Here is a 22241-nt window from a genome sequence, read left to right as displayed (position 1 = left end):
TGAGCGAAAGGCGACAGAGAGTAGGGATAATGGGTAGGATGTGACTAGTGGAGTCCCGCAGGGGGTGTGTTTTGGGGCCCCAATTATTCACAATATTTATTAACGACTTAGATGAAGGCATCGAAAGTCTCATATCTAAATATGCCGATGACACAAAGATTGGTGGCATTGTAAGCAGTGGAGATGAAAACAGGTGAATGGGCAAAACTGTGGCAAATGGAATTCAATGTAGACAAATGTGAGGTCATCCACTTTGGATCAAAAAAGGTTAGAACAGGGTACTTTTTAAATGGTAAAAAGTTAAAAACAGTGGATGTCCAGCGGGGAATTAGGGGTTCGGGTACATAGATCATTGAAGTGTCATGAACAGGTGCAGAAAATAATCAATAAGGCTAATGGAATGCTGGCCTTTATATCTAGAGGACTGGAGTACAAGGGGCAGAAGTTAGGCTGCAGCTATACAAAACCCTGGTTAAACCGCACCTGGAGTACTGTGAGCAGTTCTGGTCACCGCACCTTCGGAAGGACATATTGGCCTTGGAGGGAGTGCAGCGTAGGTTTACTAGAATGATACCCGGACTTCAAGGATTAAGTTACGAGGAGAGATTACACAAATTGGGGTTGTATTCTCTCGCATTTCGAAGGTTAAGGGGTGATCTGATCGAAGTTTATAAGATATTAAGGGGAACGGATCGGGTGGATAGAGAGAAAATATTTCCACTGGTTGGGGATTTAGGAGTAGGGGACACAGTCTAAAAATTAGAGCCAGACCTTTCAGGAGCAAGATTAGAAAACATTTCTACACACAAAGGATGGTAGAAGTTTGGAACTCTCTTCCGCAAACGGCAATTGATACTAGCTCAATTGCTAAATTTAAATGTGAGATGGATAGCTTTTTGGCAACCAAAGGTATTAAGGGATACGGGCCAAAGGCAGGTATATGGAGTTAGATCACAGATCAGCCATGATCTTATCTAATGGCCTACTCCTGTTCCTATGTTCGTATGTTCCTATTTTAACTTACACTTCCTGGCTCAGACTCTGCTTTTCATTTCACAATCCTTCAATCTGATTAGTTAAGGAGATACACAGTTGCTTGCCCTGTTCACAGGCCCCAGATGCCCTGTAAAGGGCAATGCGCCATTTCCATCTCCCATTTACAGCAACTTGCAGTGCAAAATCTCATGGAAATTAAATGGGCAAGGGCACGTCCAGCCAACGGCGGCCGTAAATTCTGGCCTGTTAATTACAGCTGTGTAACAGATTCAATTTAAAACGAAGATACTGACTGAAAAAATCTCAAGGCAGCTTGTTCTATATTGCAAATAAAACTTCCAATACTGCAGATCTCAAATGGGAGCCCACATCATCAAAATTAAAAGCTGCAATTTCACCTGAAACCCACAGAGTAATGTGAACAGAAAATTAAAAAGAAAAACTGAAAATGCTGGAAATATGCAGCAGTACTGACGAAGGATTACAACAACTTGCATTCATATAGCGCCTTTAATGTAGAAAAAAAATCCCAAGGCGCTTCACAGAAACATAACCAGATAAAAAAAATGGTCATCAAGCCAAAGAAAGAGATATTAGGAGGGGTGACCAAAAGCTTGGTCAAAAAGGTGAATTTAAAGGAAGGTCTTAATGGAGAGGCATAGAGGTTTTAGGGAGAGAATTCCAAGGCGGAGGACCTAGACGACTGAAGGCATGGTCGCCAATGGTGGGGGGTAGATAGTGTGGATGCACAAGGCCAGTGTCAGAAAAACATAGGACTCTGGGAGAATTGTAGGGGTTACAGAGATAGTATTCAGCCTGAGACAGTGGAAGGGGAGGAGAATAGGATCAGTCACAAAGGTATGGAGTTTGTGGCAAGGGTCAAAGATGATGGCTTCATTTCTTTTCAAAACCTCTGACACTGCCTTTTGGCACCTCACTTAACTTCCCTCCCTCAGTCCCCAAATACCATACACATTGGGGCACTTTGTTATGTGAAACGTGTAATAGAAGTGAGAGTTGCAAAATTTCAAGTAACAAAGAACATGCTAGGCAACTGTTCGCCCTTTTTAGTTTACATAGCAACGTAACAGGTAGCTACCGTGCTGCTCCTCAGTGTGAATCTTAGGCAACGTTAATAAAAAAAAATACAACTTTGATCAGGTGACAGTTTTTCCATGTCATGTTGGAACAGTTCTAACCTCCACTGCAATACAATGCCTGGCCTCTTAGCATACATATTCAAGGAGTCCTCTGTTGCCTTCGAATCACAATTTTACAGCAAAGGTGTCTGCCATGGCTCAGTAGAACTCTTGCCTGAGTCAGTAGGTTGTAGGTTCGCGACCCACTCGAGACTTGAGCACATAATCTAGGCTGACACTTCAGGAATACTGAGGGAGTGCTGCATTGTTGGAGGTGCCATTCTGTCAGTGATTGTCCACTCTTCTGGAAAACTGACGTAACAATGATGGGCATGCACACTTTCAATATTTGGAACATCTATTTCACCCTAAAGTGTCAGCCTTAGCTCAGTGGTAGCACTTTCACCACTGAGTCAGAAAGTCAACGGTTCGATTCCCAATCTAGGACAGTGATTTTAAACCCCAAGAACGGTTGGGTAGGGGCTGGGTGGGAGTTGAAAATAGTTGTTTTTGGGTCACGACCGCAACCCGGCTTTATTTCCGGGTTTAACGTCGGCACGTAAAGGTACAGGCGTCCCACTGGGAATGCAAAGTCCGAAGATTTTGAGGTTGCGATCCAAAAAAAAACTATTTTCAACTCCCACCTGCCCGTTCTTGGGGTTTAAAATCACCCCATAGGTCTTAAGCACATAATCTAGGCTAACACTTCAGTGCAGTACTGAGGGAGTGCTGCACTTTCAGAGGTGCCGACTTTCGAATTAGATGGTAGGGGATGGGCAATAAATGCTGGCCTTGCCAGCGATGCCCACATCCCATGAATGAATTAAAAAAAAACAAAGCCCCATCTGTCCTTTTAGGCAGATGTAAAAGATCCAATGCACTATTCGAAGAGCAGGGGAGTTCATCACGATGTCCTGGCCAACATTTATCTCTCAACCAACATCACTAAAACAATTATCTGGTCATTACTTCATTGCTGTTTGTGGGACACTGCTGTGTGTAAATTGGCTGTCACCTTTCTAACATTACAAGACTACACTTCAAAAGTACTTAAATGGCTGTGAAGAGCTTTGGGATGTCCTTCCCAATAAAAGGAGCTACATAAATGCAGGTTCTTTCTTCCTTCCTTTATTCGACACATTGTGCCTGTGCTGGCTCTCAAAGTCCTCTGATCTTTAACCATACCCTTTAAGCTTTCCTTTTTCAAATATTTATCCACTTCCCCTTTCAAAGCTGCTGTGGTTTCTGCTTCCGTCACTGTATATTGTATAGGATTCCATGACCCAACAGTCCTCTTGTCCCTCTCCCTTCGTTCCTTGGATGATGTTGTTCAATTTATGTCCTCTAATTACTAATTCACAATCAGTGGAAATAGTTCCCCCCGCCATTTGTTTTAACAAAACTGCTAATAATTTTGACACCTGCATCAGATGTCCTCTTTACCTTCTCTGTTCTCGTGAAAATGAGTCCCAGTTTCACTGGAACAAAAGCAAAATACTGCAGATGTTGGATATCTGAAATACAAACAGAAAATGCTAGAAACACTCAGCAGGTCAGGCAACATCTGTCAAGAGGGAAACAGAGTGAACGTTTAAGATCAATGACTATTCATCAGAACTGGAAGATGTTAGAGATGAACAGCGTTTGAGCAAGTGTCGAGTCAGGGAAAGGGGAAGGGGCACAGGGAAAGAACAATGTCTTTGGTCTTCCCAATGTTTAAAAAAAATGGAGGAAATTTTGACTCATCCAGGGTTGGTTAAGTCTGACAACAGAGGCAGCGGGTCGAGAGAGGTGGCGGTGATGTGAACTGGGTGCTGTCAGCGTACATGTGGAATCTGATGCCGTGTTTTCAGATGATGTTGCCGAAGGGCAGCATGTAGATGAGAAATAGGAGAGGGTCAAAGTCCTTGATGGACTTCAGAAGTAACAGCGCTGGGGTGGGAAGAGAAGCCATTGCAGGAGATTCTCTGGCTATGACTGGATAGATAACAGTGGAACCAGGCGAGGGCAGTTGCACTCAGCTCAACAACAGAGCAGAGGCGTTGGGAGGAGGACAGTGTGGTCATGTGTGTCATCGGCTGCAGACAGGTCAAGTAGGATGAGGAGGGATAGTGCACCATGGTCACAGTCACAGAGGATGTTATTTGTGACTTTGATTCGGGCCATTTCAGTGCTGTGGCAGGGATGGAAACCTGATAGGAAAAACTTTCTCTTTCAAACTCCAGTTCACTGCAGACTGACATTTGGGAGAGTAAAGTAAGAGTGAGAAAAGAGAGGGCACTTTACAGCCAATGAAGTGCGGTCATTGTTGTAATATAGAGAAATGAAGCAGCCAGTTTGCACACAGCAAGGTCCCATAAACAGCAATGAGATAAATGGCCGGTTAATCTGTTTTAGTAACGTTAGTCCAGGGATAAATACTGCTCAGGACACTAGGCAAACTCCTCTGCTCTTCTTCGATTAGTGCCATGGGATCTTTTACAACAACTACTTGCATTTATATAGCACTTTTAACGTAGAAAAACACCCCATGATGCTTCTGAGGCATAATCAGACAAAAATGGACACCGAGACAAAGAAGGAGCTATTAAGTGGGTAAGCTTGGTCACAGAGGAGAGTTTTTAGGATGGCCTTAAAGGGGAGAGGGAGGTGGCAAGGTGGACTGAAGGAATGCCCGAGAGTGCGGCCGAAATGATTGAAGGCAGGGTCTGCAATGGTGGGGCGAAGAAAGGTTGAAACACACAAAAGGCTGAAGTCAAAGGAATGGAGAGTCCAAGGGTAGGGGTTTGTAGGGCTGGAGGAGGTTACAGAGATATGGAGGGGCAAGGCCATCAAGGGATTTAAACATGAGGAAGAGAATTTTAAATTGGAGGCATTGGGGGGTTATCAGGAGCCACTGTAGATCAGCAAAGATAGGGGTGATGGATGAGCGGCACTTGGTGCAGGATAAGATACAGGCAACCGAGTTTTGGATGAGCCTAAATTTATGAAGGGTGGAGAATGGAATACCGGCGAGGAGTGCAATGGAACAGGCGAGTTTAGGAGTGGCAAAGGACGTGGGTTTCAGCAGCAAATAGGCTGAAGCAGTGGCGGAGGCAGGCAATGTTACAGACATGGAAGTAGGTTGTCTCTGTAATGGAAAGCATACGGGGTCGAACTCAGCTCGGGGTTGAATCTCATTGATACCGAACAAGCAGTCTGACGACAGAGAGGCAATGGAGGGATGGAGAGAAGTGGACAGGTAGAGCTGTACGCGGTCAGTGTACATCTGGAAGCTGAACCCACGTCTACAGATGTTGCTAAGGCATGGCATGTAGACAAGGAAGAGGAGGGGGCCAAGGACAGATCCTTGGGGGATTCCGTAGGTAACGGTGCGGGGGCAGGAAAAGAAGCCATGACTGGAGATGCTCTGGCTACAATCAGGTAGGTAAGAGTTGAACAAGAGAGGGCTGTCCCATTTAGCTGGACAATGGAGGAAAGATGTTGGAGAAGGATACTTCGGTCAACCATATCAAAGGCTGCAGAGAGGTCAAGGAGCATAATGTACCATGGACAAAGTCACAGAAGGTGTCATTTGTGACTTTGGTCAGGACCGTTTGTGCTGCGGCAGGGACAGAAACCTTTCCGTACTGTGGCAGAGACGGAAACTCGATTCAGCGATTCAAACATGGAGTTGCAAGAAAGATGGGCACGGATTTGGGAGACATATTCTTGAGGGGATAGGAAGGTTGGTCGTGGGGCGGTAGCTTGCAAGAGCAGAGGGGTCGAGGGTGGTTTTTTTTTTTGAGGAGGGTGGTGATGATGGTGGTTTTGAACAGGAGCAGAACAGTATCTGAGGCGAGGCAATCACTTACAACTTCAGCCAGCATCGGCGCCAGAAAAGGAAGTTGAGTAGTCAGCAGTTTAGCAGGAATGGGATCAAAGGCGAAGTGGGTCTCGTGGACAAGATGATATAGCTTCGTGCCTGCTCCACCATTCGATAGGATCATGGCTGATCCTCTATCTCAATACCATATTCCTGCTCTCTCCCCATACCCCTTGATGCCTTTTGTGCCTAGAAATCTAGCTGCTACTCCTTAAATATATTCAGTGACTTGGCCTCCACAGCCTTCTGTGGTAGAGAATTCCACAGGTTCACCACCCTGAGTGAAGAAATTTCTCCTCATCTCAGTTCTAAATATCCTACCCCATATCCTGAGACTGTGACCCCTTGTTCTGGACCCCCCCCCAGCCAGGGGAAACATCCTCCCTGCATCCAGTCTGTCTAGCCCTGTCAGAATTTTATATGTTTCAATGAGATCCCCTCTCATTCTTCTAAACTCGAGTAAATACAGGCCTAGTCGACCCAATCTCTCCTCATACGATAGTCCTGCCATCCCAGGGATCAGTCTGGTGAACCTTTGCTCCACTCCCTCTATGGCAAGTATATCCTTTCTTAGGTAAGGAGACCAAAACTGCACACAATACTCCAGGTGTGGTCTCACCAAGGCCCTGTATAACTGCAGTAAGACATCCTTTCTCCTGTATTCAAATCCTCTTGCAATGAAGGCCAACATACCATTTGCCTTCCTAATTGCTTGCTGCACCTGCATGCTTGCTTTCAGTGACTGGTGTACAAGGACACCCAGGTCCCTTTGTACATCAACATTTCCCAATCTATCACCATTTAAATAATACTCTGCCTTTCTGGTTTTTCCTTCCTAAGTGGATAACTTCACATTTATCCACGTTATGGTGCATCTGCCATATATTTCCCCACTCACTCAACTTGTCTAAAGTGCCTTGAAGCCTCTTTGCATCCTCCTCACAACCCCACCTAGTTTTGTGTCATCAGCAAACTTGGAAATATTACATTTGGTTCCCTCATCTAAATCATTGATATATAATGTGAATAGCTGGGGCCCAAGCACTGATCCCTGCGGTACCCCACTAGTAACTGCCTGCCACCCCGAAAAAGACCCATTTATTCCTACTCTATGTTTCCTGTCAGTTAACCAATTTTCAATCCATGCCAGTATATTGCCCCCAATCCCATGTGCTTTAATTTTGCACATTAACCTCTTATGAGACTTTATCAAAGGCCTTCTGAAAATCCAAATAAACCACATCCACTGGTTCTCCCTTATCTATTCTACCAGTTACATCCTCAAAAAACTCCAGTAGCTTTGTCAAATATGATTTCCCTTTTATAAATCCATGTTGACTTTGTCTAATCCCGTTGATATTTTCTAAGTGTCCTGTTATCACATCCTTTATAATAGACTCTAGCATTTTCCCTACTGCTGATATTAGGCTAACCGGTCTGTAGTTCCCTGTTTTCTCACTTCCTCCTTTTTTAAATAGTGGAGTTACATTTGCCACCCTGCAATCTGCAGGAACTGTTCCATAATCTATAGAATTTTGAAAGATGACAACTAATGCATCCACTATTTCCATGGCTACCTCTTTTAGTACTCTGGAATGCAGACCTATTAATTTCTCCAGCACTATTTTTTTACTAATACTAATTTCCTTTAATTCCTCCTTCTCACTAGTCCCTTGGTTCCCTAGCACTTCTGGGAAGTTATTTGTGTCCTGTTCCGTGAAGACAGAACCAAAGTATTTGTTTAATTGCTCTGCCATTTCCTTGTTCCCCATTATAAATTCTCCCGTTTCTGACTGTAAGGCAGATTACATTTGTCTTCACTCATCTTTTTACATATTTATAGAAGCTTTTACAGTTCACTTTTATGTTCCTTGCAAGTTTACTCTCATATTCTATTTTTCCCCTCAATCAATCTCTCGGTCCTTTTTTGCTGAATTCTAAACTGCTCCCAATCCTCAGGCTTGCTAATTTTTCTGGCAACTTTATATGACTCCTTTTTGGATCTAATACTATCATTAATTTCTTTTGTTAGCCATGGTTGGGCCGCTTTTCCTTTAGTGCCAGAAAGGAATGTATAATTGTTGCAATTCATGCATTTGTTCCCTAAATATTAGCCATTGCCTATCCACCGTCATGCCTTTTAATGAAGCTTCCTAATCTATCATAGCCAACTCACTCCTCATACCTTCGTAGTTTCCTTTGTTTAGATTTAGGGCCCTAGTTTCGGATTGGACTACTTCACTTTCCAACTTAAATGAAGAATTCTATCATGTTATGGTCACTCTTCCCTAAAGGACTCCGCACAACAAGATTATTAATTAATCCCTTCTCATTGCACAATACCCAATCTAGAATAGCCTGTTCCCTGGTGGGCTTCTCAACGTACTGGTCGAAGAAACCATCTTGTTCACATTCCAGCAATTCATCCTCCACAGTATTATTGCTAATTTGGTTTGGCCAGCCTATATGTAGATTAAAGTCACCCATGATTACAAGTAGTACCCTTGTTACATGCATCTCTAATTTCCTGTTTGATGCTGTCCCCTACATTACCATTACTATTTGGAGTCCTAAAGACAACTCCCACTGGTGTTTTCTGCCCCTTGGTGCTTCTTAACTCCACCCAGACTGATCCTACATCTTGATTTTCTGAGCCAATATCCTTTCTCACTATTGCTCTGATTTCATCCTTTACTAACAATGCCACCCCAACCCCTTTTCCTTTTTGCCTGTCCTTCCTAAATATCAAATACCCTTGGATATTCAGATAGGGCATGAGGAGGGATAGGAGAGAAACTGGAGAACGACATGGGTTCATGGTTAGGGCAGAAGGGTGCCGGGTTGTTGTTTGGTTTGGCTTGGTGGGCAAGGGGAAGGGGGGTAGCATTAGAGGCAACTGAATGGATAGTCTCGATGTTAGTGACAAAGTCCATGAGCTTCTCGTATTTATTGGAGGTGAGGATGGCAGAGTCAGGGGAGAGGAGCTTAAGGAGATGGGTGGCAGTGGAAAAATAAAGCCGGGGTTTATATTTGCTCTCCAGGATAATTCTGGGGTAGCGAGCGGTTTTGGGGAGAGTGTGGTCTGATACTGCTTGATGTGATCCAGCCAAATCTTGTGATGGACGGCCAAACCAGTTGCGCGCAGACACGCTCAAGTCTGCGCCCTTTGGAGTTGAGGCAAAGTTGGGGGCCATATCAGACATGTTAGGATACAAAAAACATTTTCTCCCTTTACCCATCGTCTCCTGATGACTACTTTTGGGGCATGGTTCCACAGGTAGAAGCATAACTTCTCAAGTATCTTACTCAAGGAGCCATTTCTTTCCAATTACACCAACTGGCTGCAGGTTATTCAACTATGAAAGTAGTGTGATTTTTGTCTGATCAGGGAATTCACCGGGACCGAGGGACTTTACCTCTTAGATCTGGATCCCTAAAAAAATTTTTTGGTACGCACCAAGGTGAAGGATCTTAATGACACTTAATGATACCTTCTAATCAGCTCCACCTTAACCTCAAAATATCCCCTGCCAGTTCCTTAGAGGTATTTTGCCACTTCTAACACAATCATTAGACCTCCTTAAATGAGGTTGCCAATTCTTGGGCAGTTTTGAGTCATAGCCTCACATCCAAGAACTGGGTTAAGCACATGAAAGCTCATTATAGTCAAACTCTCAGTCTACAGAGAGTAGACTTTTATTACATTAGCCAATGATAGATCCAAACCCAGAAGTTGCTTTAGTAATGAATTTATCACATTCAACAACAATGGGATGCAAGAACCTTGTTTACAGCAGCAAATGGGACTTGAATCAGTGCATTGGCAGCGCCTATTTCCGGTATAAACGTTGTAAATCGAAGCAGCTTAAACCAAACCACTTTTAAAGGAGATTTTGAAATCAACATCTCCCCTTCAGTACACTGTTTTTTCAGATCAAAACCGGCAAACATGTCATCTCCTCCCACTCACAATCAAAGCAGTTCTTAGGTGACTTAAGGCTAGTCTGTGTGCAAATGTGAAACTGCCCTCCAAAACTAAACACAGCAACGTACAGAGCCCGTTGAATTTAGAACACATGCAGATGATCTTTAAAAGATGATTGCTCATAGCAGCTACCTCTTTTGGCTACCACGAATACCTTCTTAACCATCCTGTTACCCAAACAATCGCACACAATAAACAGGCCTGTTCTTCCACAGAACAAGGTAACTGCAAGACCTAAATTGCTCTGTACTATAAATGAGATACATGTCATATTGACAGAAGGTCCTTCCAGAAATACTAATACAAATATCTCCACCAAAACTTGAACATCGTAAAGGCCATTTTTCACAGCTTATTGATAAATGAATTGGATTTGTCCAGCACCTATGCCCCACCCCATCTCTCTCCCCCTACCCAGTTTCTCATCTCTCCCTCCCCAGTGCCTCCCACTCCGTCTCTCTTCTCCTCACCCCTCCGTCTCTCTCTCTCGCCTCCCTCTCTTCAGTCAGTCAATCCGTCCATCCCCATCTCTCACTCGAGGTGGCGCAGAAAAGATTTACTAGAACGATTCCAGGGATGAGGGACTTAAGTTATGTGGATAGACTGAAGAAGCTGGGGTTGTTCTCCTTGGAACCAAGAAGGTTGAGAGATTTGATAGAGGTATTTAAAATCATGAAGGGTCTAGACAGGATAGAGAGAAACTGTTCTCAATGGCAGAAGGGTCAAGAACCAGAGGACATAGATTTAAGGTGATTGGCAAAAGAACGAAAGGTGGGCCTAGCTGGATTGCTCTTACATAGAGCTGGGATAAACTCGATTGACCGAATGGCTCCTTCGGTGCTGTAATCTTTTTATGATTCCATATCCCCTTCGCAGTCTGTCCATCTCTCGTACACTCCCCCTCTCTCTCTCTATGCCTCCCTAGTCAGTCAGCCCGTCTCTCTCCCTCTCTCTCTACACCCCTCTCTCTACACCCCTCTCCCTCCACGTCTCTCTCTCTATCTCTCACACTCCCGCATCTCTCTCTCTCACTCCCCCACCCGTGTCTCTCTCTCTCTCACTCTCCATCCCCCCCCACCCGTGTCTCTCTCTCTCTCACTCTCCATCCCCCCCCACCCGTGTCTCTCTCTCTTCCCCCCCCAGTGTGTCTCTCTCTCTCTCTCTCTCCCCCCATCCCCCCCGTGTCTCTCTCTCTCTCTCAATCTCCCCCCCCCCGTGTGTGTGTCTCTCTCTCTCCCCCCCGTGTGTGTCTCTCACTCTCACCCCCCCCACCCCGTGTGTGTGTCTCTCTCTCTCCCCCCCGTGTGTGTCTCTCACTCTCACCCCCCCCACCCCGTGTGTCTCTCCCCCCCCCCCCCGCGTGTGTCTCTCTCTCTCCCCCCCCCCCCCCGTGTGTGTGTGTCTCTCTCCCCCCCCCCGTGTGTCTCTCTCTCTCCCCCCCCCCGTGTGTGTCTCTCTCACTCTCTCCCCCCCCGTGTGTGTCTCTCTCACTCTCTCCCCCCCCGTGTGTGTCTCTCTCACTCTCCCCCCCCCCCGTGTGTGTCTCTCTCACTCTCTCCCCCCCCGTGTGTGTCTCTCTCACTCTCTCCCCCCCCGTGTGTGTCTCTCTCACTCTCTCCCCCCCCGTGTGTGCCTCTCTCACTCTCTCCCCCCCCGTGTGTGTCTCTCTCACTCTCTCCCCCCCCGTGTGTGCCTCTCTCACTCTCTCCCCCCCCGTGTGTGCCTCTCTCACTCTCTCCCCCCCCGTGTGTGTCTCTCTCACTCTCTCCCCCCCGTGTGTGTCTCTCTCACTCTCTCCCCCACCGTGTGTGCCTCTCTCACTCTCCCCCCCCGTGTGTCTCTCTCTCTCCCCCCCGCCACGTGTCTCTCTCTCTCTCTCCCCCCCCCCCGTGTCTCTCTCTCCCCCCCGTGTGTGTCTCTCGCACTCTCCCCCCCCCCCGTGTGTGTCTCTCTCACTCTCCCCGCCCCCCCCCGTGTGTGCCTCTCTCACTCTCTCCCCCCCCGTGTGTGCCTCTCTCACTCTCTCCCCCCCCGTGTGTGCCTCTCTCACTCTCTCCCCCCCCGTGTGTGCCTCTCTCACTCTCTCCCCCACCGTGTGTGTCTCTCTCACTCTCTCCCCCACCGTGTGTCTCTCTCTCTCTCTCACCCCCCCCGTGTCTCTCTCTCCCCCCCGTGTGTGTCTCTCGCACTCTCCCCCCCCCCGTGTGTGTCTCTCTCACTCTCCCCGCCCCCCCCCGTGTGTGCCTCTCTCACTCTCTCCCCCCCCGTGTGTGTCTCTCTCACCCTCTCCCCCCCCGTGTGTGCCTCTCTCACTCTCTCCCCCCCCGTGTGTGCCTCTCTCACTCTCTCCCCCCCCGTGTGTGCCTCTCTCACTCTCCCCCCCGTGTGTGTCTCTCTCACTCTCCCCCCCGTGTGTGTCTCTCGCACTCTCCCCCCCCGTGTGTGTCTCTCTCACTCTCCACCCCCCCCCATGTGACTCTCTCACTCTCCACCCCCCCCCGTGTGTCTCTCTCTCACTCTCCCCCCCGTGTGTGTCTCTCTCACTCTCCACCCCCCCCCATGTGACTCTCTCACTCTCCACCCCCCCCCGTGTGTCTCTCTCTCACTCTCCCCCCCGTGTGTCTCTCTCACTCTCCCCGCCCCCCCCGTGTGTCTCTCTCACTCTCCCCGCCCCCCCCGTGTGTCTCTCTCACTCTCCCCCCCCCCCCCCCAGTGTGCCTCTCTCACTCTCCCCCCCCACCCCCGTGTGTGTCTCTCTCACTCTCCACCCCCCCCCGTGTGTCTCTCTCTCACTCTCCCCCCCCGTGTGTCTCTCTCTCACTCTCCCCCCCGTGTGTCTCTCTCACTCTCCACCCCCCCCCCGTGTGTCTCTCTCTCACTCTCCCCCCCCGTGTGTCTCTCTCACTCTCCCCGCCCCCCCGTGTGCCTCTCTCACTCTCCCCCCCCACCCCCGTGTGTGTCTCTCTCTCACTCTCCCCCCCGTGTGTCTCTCTCACTCTCCCCGCCCCCCCGTGTGCCTCTCTCACTCTCCCCCCCCACCCCCGTGTGTGTCTCTCTCTCACTCTCCCCCCCGTGTCTCTCTCTCACTCTCCCCCCCCACCCCCGTGTGTGTCTCTCTCTCACTCTCCCCGCCCCCCCGTGTGCCTCTCTCACTCTCCCCCCCCACCCCCGTGTGTCTCTCTCTCACTCTCCCCCCCGTGTCTCTCTCTCACTCTCCCCCCCCACCCCAGTGTGTGTCTCTCTCTCACTCTCCCCCCCCTGTGTGTCTCTCTCACTCTCCCCCCCCCCCCCGTGTGCCTCTCTCACTCTCCCCCCCCACCCCCGTGTGTGTCTCTCTCTCACTCTCCCCCCCGTGTGTCTCTCTCACTCTCCCCCCCCCCCCGTGTGTGTCTCTCTCTCACTCTCCCCCCCGTGTGTCTCTCTCACTCTCCCCCCCCCCCGTGTGTCTCTCTCTCACTCTCCCCCCCGTGTGTCTCTCTCACTCTCCCCCCCCCCCGTGTGCCTCTCTCACTCTCCCCCCCCGTGTGTGTCTCTCTCACTCTCCCCGCCCCCCCGTGTGTCTCTCTCTCACTCTCCCCCCCGTGTGTCTCTCTCACTCTCCCCGCCCCCCCGTGTGACTCTCTCACTCTCTCCCCCCTCCACCGTGTGTGTCTCTCTCACTCCCCCCCCCCTCTCACTCTCCCCCCCCCCCCCCGTGTGTGTCTCTCTCACTCCCCCCCCCCCCGTGTGTGTCTCTCTCACTCTCTCACACTCTTCCCACCACCCCCCCCAACCGTGTCTCTCTCACCCCCCCCGTGTGTCTCTCAACCCCCCCCCCCCGTGTGTCTCCCCCGCCTCCGCGTGTCTCTCTCTCTCTCACCCCCCCCCCCATGTCTCTCTCTCTCACCCCCCCGTGTCTCTCTCTCTCACCCCCCCCGTGTCTCTCTCTCTCTCACCCCCCCCGTGTCTCTCTCTCTCACCCCCCCCCCCGTGTCTCTCTCTCTCACCCCCCCCGTGTCTCTCTCTCTCACCCCCCCCGTGTCTCTCTCTCTCACCCCCCCCGTGTCTCTCTCTCTCACCCCCCCCCCGTGTCTCTCTCTCTCACCCCCCCCCCCCGTGTCTCTCTCTCTCACCCCCCCCCCCGTGTCTCTCTCTCTCACCCCCCCCCCATGTCTCTCTCTCTCACCCCCCCCGTGTCTCTCTCTCTCACCCCCTCCGTGTCTCTCTCTCTCTCACCCCCCCCCGTGTCTCTCTCTCTCACCCCCCCGCCGTGTCTCTCTCTCACCCCCCCCCCCCCGTGTCTCTCTCTCTCACTCCCCCCCCGTGTCTCTCTCTCAACCCCCCCCCGTGTCTCTCTCTCACCCCCCCCGTGTCTCTCTCTCTCACCCCCCCCGTGTCTCTCTCTCTCACCCCCCCCGTGTCTCTCTCTCTCACCCCCCCCCGTGTCTCTCTCTCTCACCCCCCCCGTGTGTCTCTCTCACCCCCCCCCCCCGTGTCTCTCTCTCACCCCCCACCGTGTCTCTCTCTCTCACCCCCCCCGTGTGTCTCTCTCACCCCCCCCCCCCGTGTCTCTCTCTCACCCCCCCCGTGTCTCTCTCTCTCACCCCCCCCGTGTGTCTCTCTCACCGCCCCCCCCGTGTCTCTCTCTCACCCCCCACCGTGTCTCTCTCTCTCACCCCCCCCCCCGTGTCTCTCTCTCTCACCCCCCCCCGTGTCTCTCTCTCTCTCACCCCCCCCCCGTGTCTCTCTCTCTCACCCCCCCCCCGTGTCTCTCTCTCTCACCCCCCCCCCGTGTCTCTCTCTCTCACCCCCCCCCGTGTCTCTCTCTCTCACCCCCCCCGTGTCTCTCTCTCACCCCCCCCCGTGTCTCTCTCTCACCCCCCCCGTGTCTCTCTCTCTCACCCCCCCCCCCGTGTCTCTCTCTCACCCCCCCCCCGTGTCTCTCTCTCACCCCCCCCCCCCCGTGTCTCTCTCTCACCCCCCCCCGTGTCTCTCTCTCTCACTCCCCCCGTGTCTCTCTCTCTCACCCCCCCCGTGTCTCTCTCTCTCACCCCCCCCGTGTCTCTCTCTCACCCCCCCCCCGTGTCTCTCTCTCACCCCCCCCCCGTGTCTCTCTCTCACCCCCCACCGTGTCTCTCTCTCTCACCCCCCCCCCGTGTCTCTCTCTCTCACCCCCCGTGTCTCTCTCTCTCACCCCCCCCCCGTGTCTCTCTCTCTCACCCCCCCCGTGTCTCTCTCTCTCACCCCCCCCGTGTCTCTCTCTCTCACCCCCCCCGTGTCTCTCTCTCTCACCCCCCCCCCCGTGTCTCTCTCTCTCACCCCCCCCCCGTGTCTCTCTCTCTCACCCCCCCCGTGTCTCTCTCTCTCACCCCCCCCCCGTGTCTCTCTCTCACCCCCCCCCCGTGTCTCTCTCTCTCACCCCCCCCGTGTCTCTCTCTCTCACCCCCCCCGTGTCTCTCTCTCTCACCCCCCCCCGTGTCTCTCTCTCACTCCCCCCCCCGTGTCTCTCTCTCACCCCCCACCGTGTCTCTCTCTCTCACCCCCCCCCCGTGTCTCTCTCTCTCACCCCCCCCCGTGTCTCTCTCTCTCACCCCCCCCCCCCCGTGTCTCTCTCTCTCACCCCCCCCCGTGTGTGTCTCTCTCGCACCCCACCGTGTGTCTTTCTCTCTCTCTCTCACCCATCCACCCGTCTCTCTCACCCCCCCCCGTGTGTCTCACCCCCCCCCCGTGTCTCACCCCCCCCGTGTGTCTCACCCCCCCCCCCGTGTGTCTCACCCCCCCCCGGTGTGTCTCCCCCCCCCCCGTGTGTCTCCCCCCCCCCCCGTGTGTCTCCCCCCCCCCGTGTGTCTCACCCCCCACCGTGTGTCCCGTGTGTCTCTCACCCCCCCCGTGTGTCTCACCCCCCCCCCCGTGTGTCTCACCCCCCCCCGTGTGTCTCTCACCCCCCCCGTGTGTCTCACCCCCCCCCCCGTGTGTCCCACCCCCCCCGTGTGTCTCTCACCCCCCCCGTGTGTCCCACCCCCCCCCCCCGTGTGTCCCACCCCCCCCCGTGTGTCTCTCACCCCCCCCCCCCCCGTGTGTCCCGCCCCCCCCCCCCGTGTGTCCCGTGTGTCTCTCACCCCCCCCGTGTGTCTCACCCCCCCCCCGTGTGTCTCTCACCCCCCCCGTGTGTCCCTCACCCCCCCGTGTGTCTCTCACCCCCCCCCCCCGTGTGTCTCACCCACCCCCCGTGTGTCCCAAGTGTCTCACCCCCCCCCCGTGTGTCTCTCACCCCCCCCCCCCCCGTGTGTCTCACCCACCCCCCGTGTGTCCCGTGTGTCTCTCACCCCCCCGTGTGTCCCGTGTGTCTCTCACCCCCCCCCGTGTGTCTCACCCCCCCCCGTGTGTGTCTCTCTCTCGCACCCCACCGTGTGTCTTTCTCTCTCTCTCTCACCCATCCACCCGTCTCTCTCACCCCCCCCCCGTGTCTCTCTCTCTCACCCCCCCCCCGTGTCTCTCTCTCACCCCCCCCGTGTCTCTCTCTCTCACCCCCCCCCCCCGTGTCTCTCTCTCACCCCCCCCCCGTGTCTCTCTCTCACCCCCCCCCGTGTCTCTCTCTCACCCCCCCCCCCGTGTCTCTCTCTCACCCCCCCCCCCGTGTCTCTCTCTCTCACCCCCCCCGTGTCTCTCTCTCTCACCCCCCCCCGTGTCTCTCTCTCTCACCCCCCCCCCGTGTCTCTCTCTCTCACCCCCCCCGTGTCGCTCTCTCTCACCCCCCCCCGTGTCTCTCTCTCACCCCCCCCGTGTCTCTCTCTCTCACCCCCCCCGTGTCGCTCTCTCTCACCCCCCCCCCGTGTCTCTCTCTCTCACCCCCCCCCGTGTGTCTCTCTCTCACCCCCCCCCCGTGTCGCTCTCTCTCACCCCCCCCGTGTCTCTCTCTCTCACCCCCCCCCCCCGTGTCTCTCTCTCTCACCCCCCCCCGTGTCGCTCTCTCTCACCCCCCCCCCCGTGTCGCTCTCTCTCACCCCCCCCGTGTCGCTCTCTCTCACCCCCCCCCCCGTGTCTCTCTCTCTCACCCCCCCCCGTGTCTCTCTCTCTCTCACCCCCCCCGTGTCTCTCTCTCTCACCCCCCCCGTGTCGCTCTCTCTCACCCCCCCCCGTGTCGCTCTCTCTCACCGCCCCCCCCCCGTGTCGCTCTCTCTCACCCCCCCCGTGTCGCTCTCTCTCACCGCCCCCCCCCCCGTGTCGCTCTCTCTCACCGCCCCCCCCCGTGTGTGTCTCTCTCTCGCACCCCACCGTGTCTCTCTCTCGCACCCCACCGTGTGTCTTTCTCTCTCTCTCTCACCCATCCAACCGTCTCTCTCACCCCCCCCCGTGTGTCTCACCCCCCCCCCCCCCGTGTCTCACCCCCCCCCCCCGTGTGTCTCCCCCCCCCCGTGTGTCTCTCAACCCCCCCGTGTGTCTCTCACCCCCCCCGTGTGTCCCGTGTGTCTCTCACCCCCCCCCCCCCCGTGTGTCCCACCCCCCCCCCCGTGTGTCTCTCACCCCCCCCCGTGCGTCCCACCCCCCCCCCGTGTGTCTCTCACCCCCCCGTGTGTCCCGCCCCCCCCCCCGTGTGTCCCTCACCCCCCCGTGTGTCTCACCCCCCCCCGTGTGACCCGTGTGTCTTTCACCCCCCCCCCGTGTGTCTCTCACCCCCCCCCCGTGTGTCTCTCACCCCCCCCGTGTGTCCCTCACCCCCCCAGTGTGTCTCACCACCCCCCCCCCCCCCCCCGTGTGTCCCGTGTGACTCTCACCCCCCCCGTGTGTGTCTCTCTCTCACCCCCCCCCGTGTGTCTCACCCCCCCCCCCGTGTCCCCCTCGTCTCCCCCTCCAACAGCGCCGAGCTGAATGAGGCAGCTCCCAGGGTTCGGTTAGGCCGGGCGGTGCGGCTGCTCTGAGCCTAACCGGTTCTTGGTGTGAATGAGCCGCGGACTCACAGTCTCCCTTCCCCCCTCCGCCCTCCGGCCTTTACCTTCTCCGTGAGGGGCGGCGGGGCCGAGTGTCCCGAATCCGCCGATCGATCCTTTCTCTCCGGCTCCAGCCCAAACTTTGGGTCCGCACAACACGTCACCCCGTAACACACACGCACAACACGTCACCCCGTAACACACGCACAACACGTCACCCCGTAACACACAATACGTCACCCCGTAACACACACGCACAACACGTCGATCTGTGCGTGGGCCGAGGCCGAGGCCGGGGCCGGGGCTCTGTCTGTTGAGGCTCCAGTCGTGTTTGTGTCCACACGGGACCAGGGATTGGGGTTTCTTTGTCAATGGGTTACAGAACTCAGGGTTTCCCGTGGCGAGAAGGTCCAGGGTTCTGGCGAGGTGTCACCGATCTGAAATGTTAACCCAACCTCCGCCTGATCTGCGGAGTGACCCCGGCATTTTCCGATTTTCTTCCAGGGCCTCAGTCTCTGTGGACACATCATCCGGGACCCTGTCTCTGCGGCCTGGGGTCTCAGTGTGCGCCCCCAGGGTCTGGTGCAGTGATCTTGTGGTACACGGGCACAGCCTGCACACTGTTTAACTCAGCACGATGAAAAGCAGTGCGGCTCCCACACCGCCTTCCTCTTGCACTGCTGTTGTGAGACCCACGGCCCCAAGCAGTTTTTCATCGCTCAGCATTGGGAGTTTGAGGGGAAGGAGACGACAACACCACCTTACCTTTATACCGCGCCTTTAACGCAGTTGAAACATCCCAAGGCGCTGCACAGGAACTTTACCAAACAAAATTTGACACTAAGCCGCTTAATGTCAGGTGACCTAAAGCTTGGTCAAAGAGGTAAGTTTTCAGGAGCAACTTAAAGGAGGAGAGAGAGGTAGAGGGAATTCCAGAGCTTAGGGCCAAGGCAGCTAAAGGCACTGACTGCCAGTAGAAGGTGGGTGGGGGAAGAGAGTACACCAACATGATAGCAGCAAATGCTCCAGTGAAGAGGGTGACTACTAAGGTAGCCTTTGTTGAAGTGATGGTCTAGTTGGATTGTTGAACATGGATAAATCCAAATGACACTATTTTTCCTATACTTCCACTTAGATCAAAAATCCACTGATTGTGAAGTTTTAAAAAAAGCTTTTCAAATGAACCATATAAAAATTCAACATGTTTGGGGAATGCCCCCCTGCCCCCCACAGGAAGGTGTGCACAGTGACCTTGGTGAGCACCATTTGAAAATATGAATTTGAAATTCCACCCCCAGGAATACATCCACGTGGCCTCCATGGTGGACACATTTGTAAAAAAACCCCAGACACTCTAGAAATGTGTGCACCATTTGGAAGAGATGTGCACAATTTTAAATTTTCTGAATACAACCCGGGTGTGAGACTTGGAGCTTGCATTTTAGTATTGCTGCCAGAATTGTGGGGCAGTCTTCCCACTCACCTGATGATCCTGCCTGGGTCAGCTTCAGTTAAGTATTGTATGCAGGTTGCCAATCGTAGTGGGGGGTGGCAGGAAATAACATGCTGCTGTAAGATTTAAATACCTCCAGCGGCTTATAGGCCAGCCATTATTGCGGATTTTTGTTTTAAGGAAGGTAGGACTTAAAATCATTGCAGAATGTTTAGGTCTGCTGGAGGGCACTAAGCTCTCCAGTTTTCAGAGGCATTAGTGGAAGTGCCACTGGCGCAAGTAAGGCTAAGGAAAGAGGAAGACACAGTGAAAGGAGGAAAGCCACCTCCAAGACCTCATATGTAGCAACTCGGTGCTGCAAAAAGTTTAATGACCGTACCAGGTCAGGAAAGGTAAGAGGACGCAGCCAAACCCCCTAGAGTGCACTGTACTAAGCCTATTTGCCACTTACAATCACCGTCCCCTCACCGTATCAAAGCACTAATACATCATGGAGCCCTTTACACCCCTAGCTTCACCTGCAAGTGTTCCTTCACTTGCAGCCTTACGTACATAAACCCCACTGAAAGTCCGAAGTGTAACCTGTTATCAACCCCATACCTGCTGACATCTCCTGACAGCCAGAGGGCATTCTCACTTTACAGCAGAGATTAACTACAGGTACATTCTTGGCAGGAGTGGCTAACTTCTCTTACCTTGCCTGATACATCGTTTGTGCCTCCAGATACAATCTCTTCTCTTTCAAAGGAACACAGACTGAAAATCACTCAATCAGATCAAGCACAGCTTCCAACTAACATTTGTTTTACGTAAGATACATGAGCGGACAGTATAGCATTCCCACGGTGCCCCACAATTTTCTTATGTTCCTTGGTTATGAAAAACAATAAAGACGTAACTTGCCAACTCTCCTCTGGCTAAGCTCCTCAAACACGAACAGCTTCTTGCTGCTGCTGGGAGGACACAGCTCACCCTGTGTTTGAGAAAGACTTCTCCGTTGCCTGCCGTAAGTTTGTGAGACGGGGTGCTTGGCTCACTAAGTTATTGACGTTACTACCCTGAGTGGAACACCTAACCTTTGCTGCGGGAGCAGGATATTTCCAAAGGCCTGCCCGAGTTAAGCCACTGACTGTGAATGGAATGATGTCTGGCTCCTCACGTGTTGCAAAAAATGGTACGGAATGTTTGAGGTTGTACATAATGACCCTCCCTCTGAATAGTTAATTAGCAATTTCAGTTAACTATTGTTGAGACTAATTTCAGGATACTGGCTCACTGTACAGAAATAATGTGTGCAGCTTTGGGAGTTAATCCTTTATATGATGAATTTAACATTACAAAAAAATATATATTTAAAAAATTCAACTCAGCTCAGTAAAATTCCAATTCGTCACACACCTAAGCATTATTTTTGCTTCCTGAAGTTTTCCAGCAGTGGCTTGATACTGCTTACATCTGCCATTCTGCAGTGCCCCACTGCATTAAGCAGGCCACAGATGCACTTCTCACAACGGCTTGCGTTTACATAACGTTTTCAGCGGATACCTGGGAGCTGCAGGAAGGCAGGATTCCCCAAGGATCGGGGAGAAATAGAAAACATGCATGTCGTGCTTCATGTTTCTACCGGGGTCTGTTTCGAAAACAGACACTTAGGCCTCGATTTTAAACCCCTCCCCCGACAGGTAGGAAAGGATCGCGTGAGGGATCAAAATCCCGGAAATGGCAATACCGTCCCCAAACCCCCATGTTTCCGCTCGCTGCAATATCAATGGTGGCGAGTATCGGGATCGACGAGTCTCCCGCTGTAGAGAGGCAGGAGGCCTGTGAATATATGTAAACCGGAGTCCTGTGATGCAATTAGGACCACAATGTGATTTGAAACTGGCGAAGCTGTTTCACGTGGGTCGGAAAGGTCGCCGGGGAACCGTGCCTGGATTGGGTGGTAACTGATCAGTGTGCTGAAAGTAAAGAGGACACAATCTGAATAAAGCTGCTACACTGACATTGTGGACTGTGATTCTGTGATTATTGTTTGCTTTGGATTGTGTTTTTGATCGTCTTTGGTTAAAAAAATACGATAAGCTGATTGTGGGTGCTGCTCTAGCTGCACTTTATTGGAGTAAAGAGCAGGAGGCAGAGGAACAGCAACAGCAAGGGCGTGCTGAAGGTGGGCCACAGAGAAGGCAGCAATGGAGGGGACATGCACGCAGAAGGCCTGACCCACCTCTCCGGGTGTACAGCCAGAGGCTCAGCTTCCTTGAACTGTCTGAGGAGCTGTGCTTCAGGAGGCTCCGATTATCAAGGCAGGTGGTCGTGGAGCTCGACAGCCTCCTGGAGGACGACCTGCTGCCTGCTGGACTGGGCGGCTATGCCATGCCAGTGGCCTTAAAGTGACAATTGCTCTCAACCTTTATGCCTTTGGATCCTTTCAGACTGCCAAGGGGGACATCTTGAGGTGTCGCAGTCTGCCACCCACAAATGCATCAGGTAAATGACCGGTGCGTTATTTGCCAGGGCCAATTGACGTATCTCCTTCCCAACTGATGACACCAGTCAGATGGAGAGAGTTTAGGGGTTTGCAGCTCTGGCTGGCTTCCCACAAGTGCAGGGTGCCATAGACTGCCGTACGTAGCCATCAGGGCACCCCCTGACGAGCCTTTGTTAACCGCAAAGGCTTCTCCTCTCAAACGTTCAACTTGTGTGCAACTACAAGAGGTTCATGCAGGTATGTGGCCGATAGCCAGGGAGCTGCCATGATATTGTCATCTTACAACAGCCTAATATCCACCCCCCCCTCCAATGTTTCCCCCTGGCACCAGTCCTAGAGGATGAGTGCTCGGGGACGAAGGATGCCCCCTTCTATCATGGCTGATCTCTCTTTGGAACCCCACTACTC

The 22241-nt window shown here is 52.7% G+C and overlaps 1 protein-coding gene across 2 annotated transcripts in view; it reads right to left on the bottom strand.

Annotated features, from left to right (window-relative positions):
• The window catches only part of LOC137317831 (activin receptor type-1), an 86807-nt gene extending 68761 nt beyond the window's left edge, over positions 1 to 18046 (bottom strand). The window contains exon 1 of one of the 2 annotated variants that reach the window (XM_067980887.1): positions 17958 to 18046. The gene's annotated coding sequence lies outside the window, so the exon portion shown is untranslated. Of the gene's footprint in view, positions 1 to 3578; positions 3640 to 17957 lie in introns of those variants that run through there. The other variant, XM_067980886.1, reaches the window with a different exon arrangement.
• Between the last annotated feature and the right edge of the window lie 4195 nt (positions 18047 to 22241).

Source organism: Heptranchias perlo, chromosome 3 (genome assembly GCF_035084215.1).
Source record: "Heptranchias perlo isolate sHepPer1 chromosome 3, sHepPer1.hap1, whole genome shotgun sequence".
Classification (NCBI taxonomy): domain Eukaryota; kingdom Metazoa; phylum Chordata; class Chondrichthyes; order Hexanchiformes; family Hexanchidae; genus Heptranchias; species Heptranchias perlo.
This window is presented reverse-complemented; position numbering and strand designations above follow the sequence as displayed.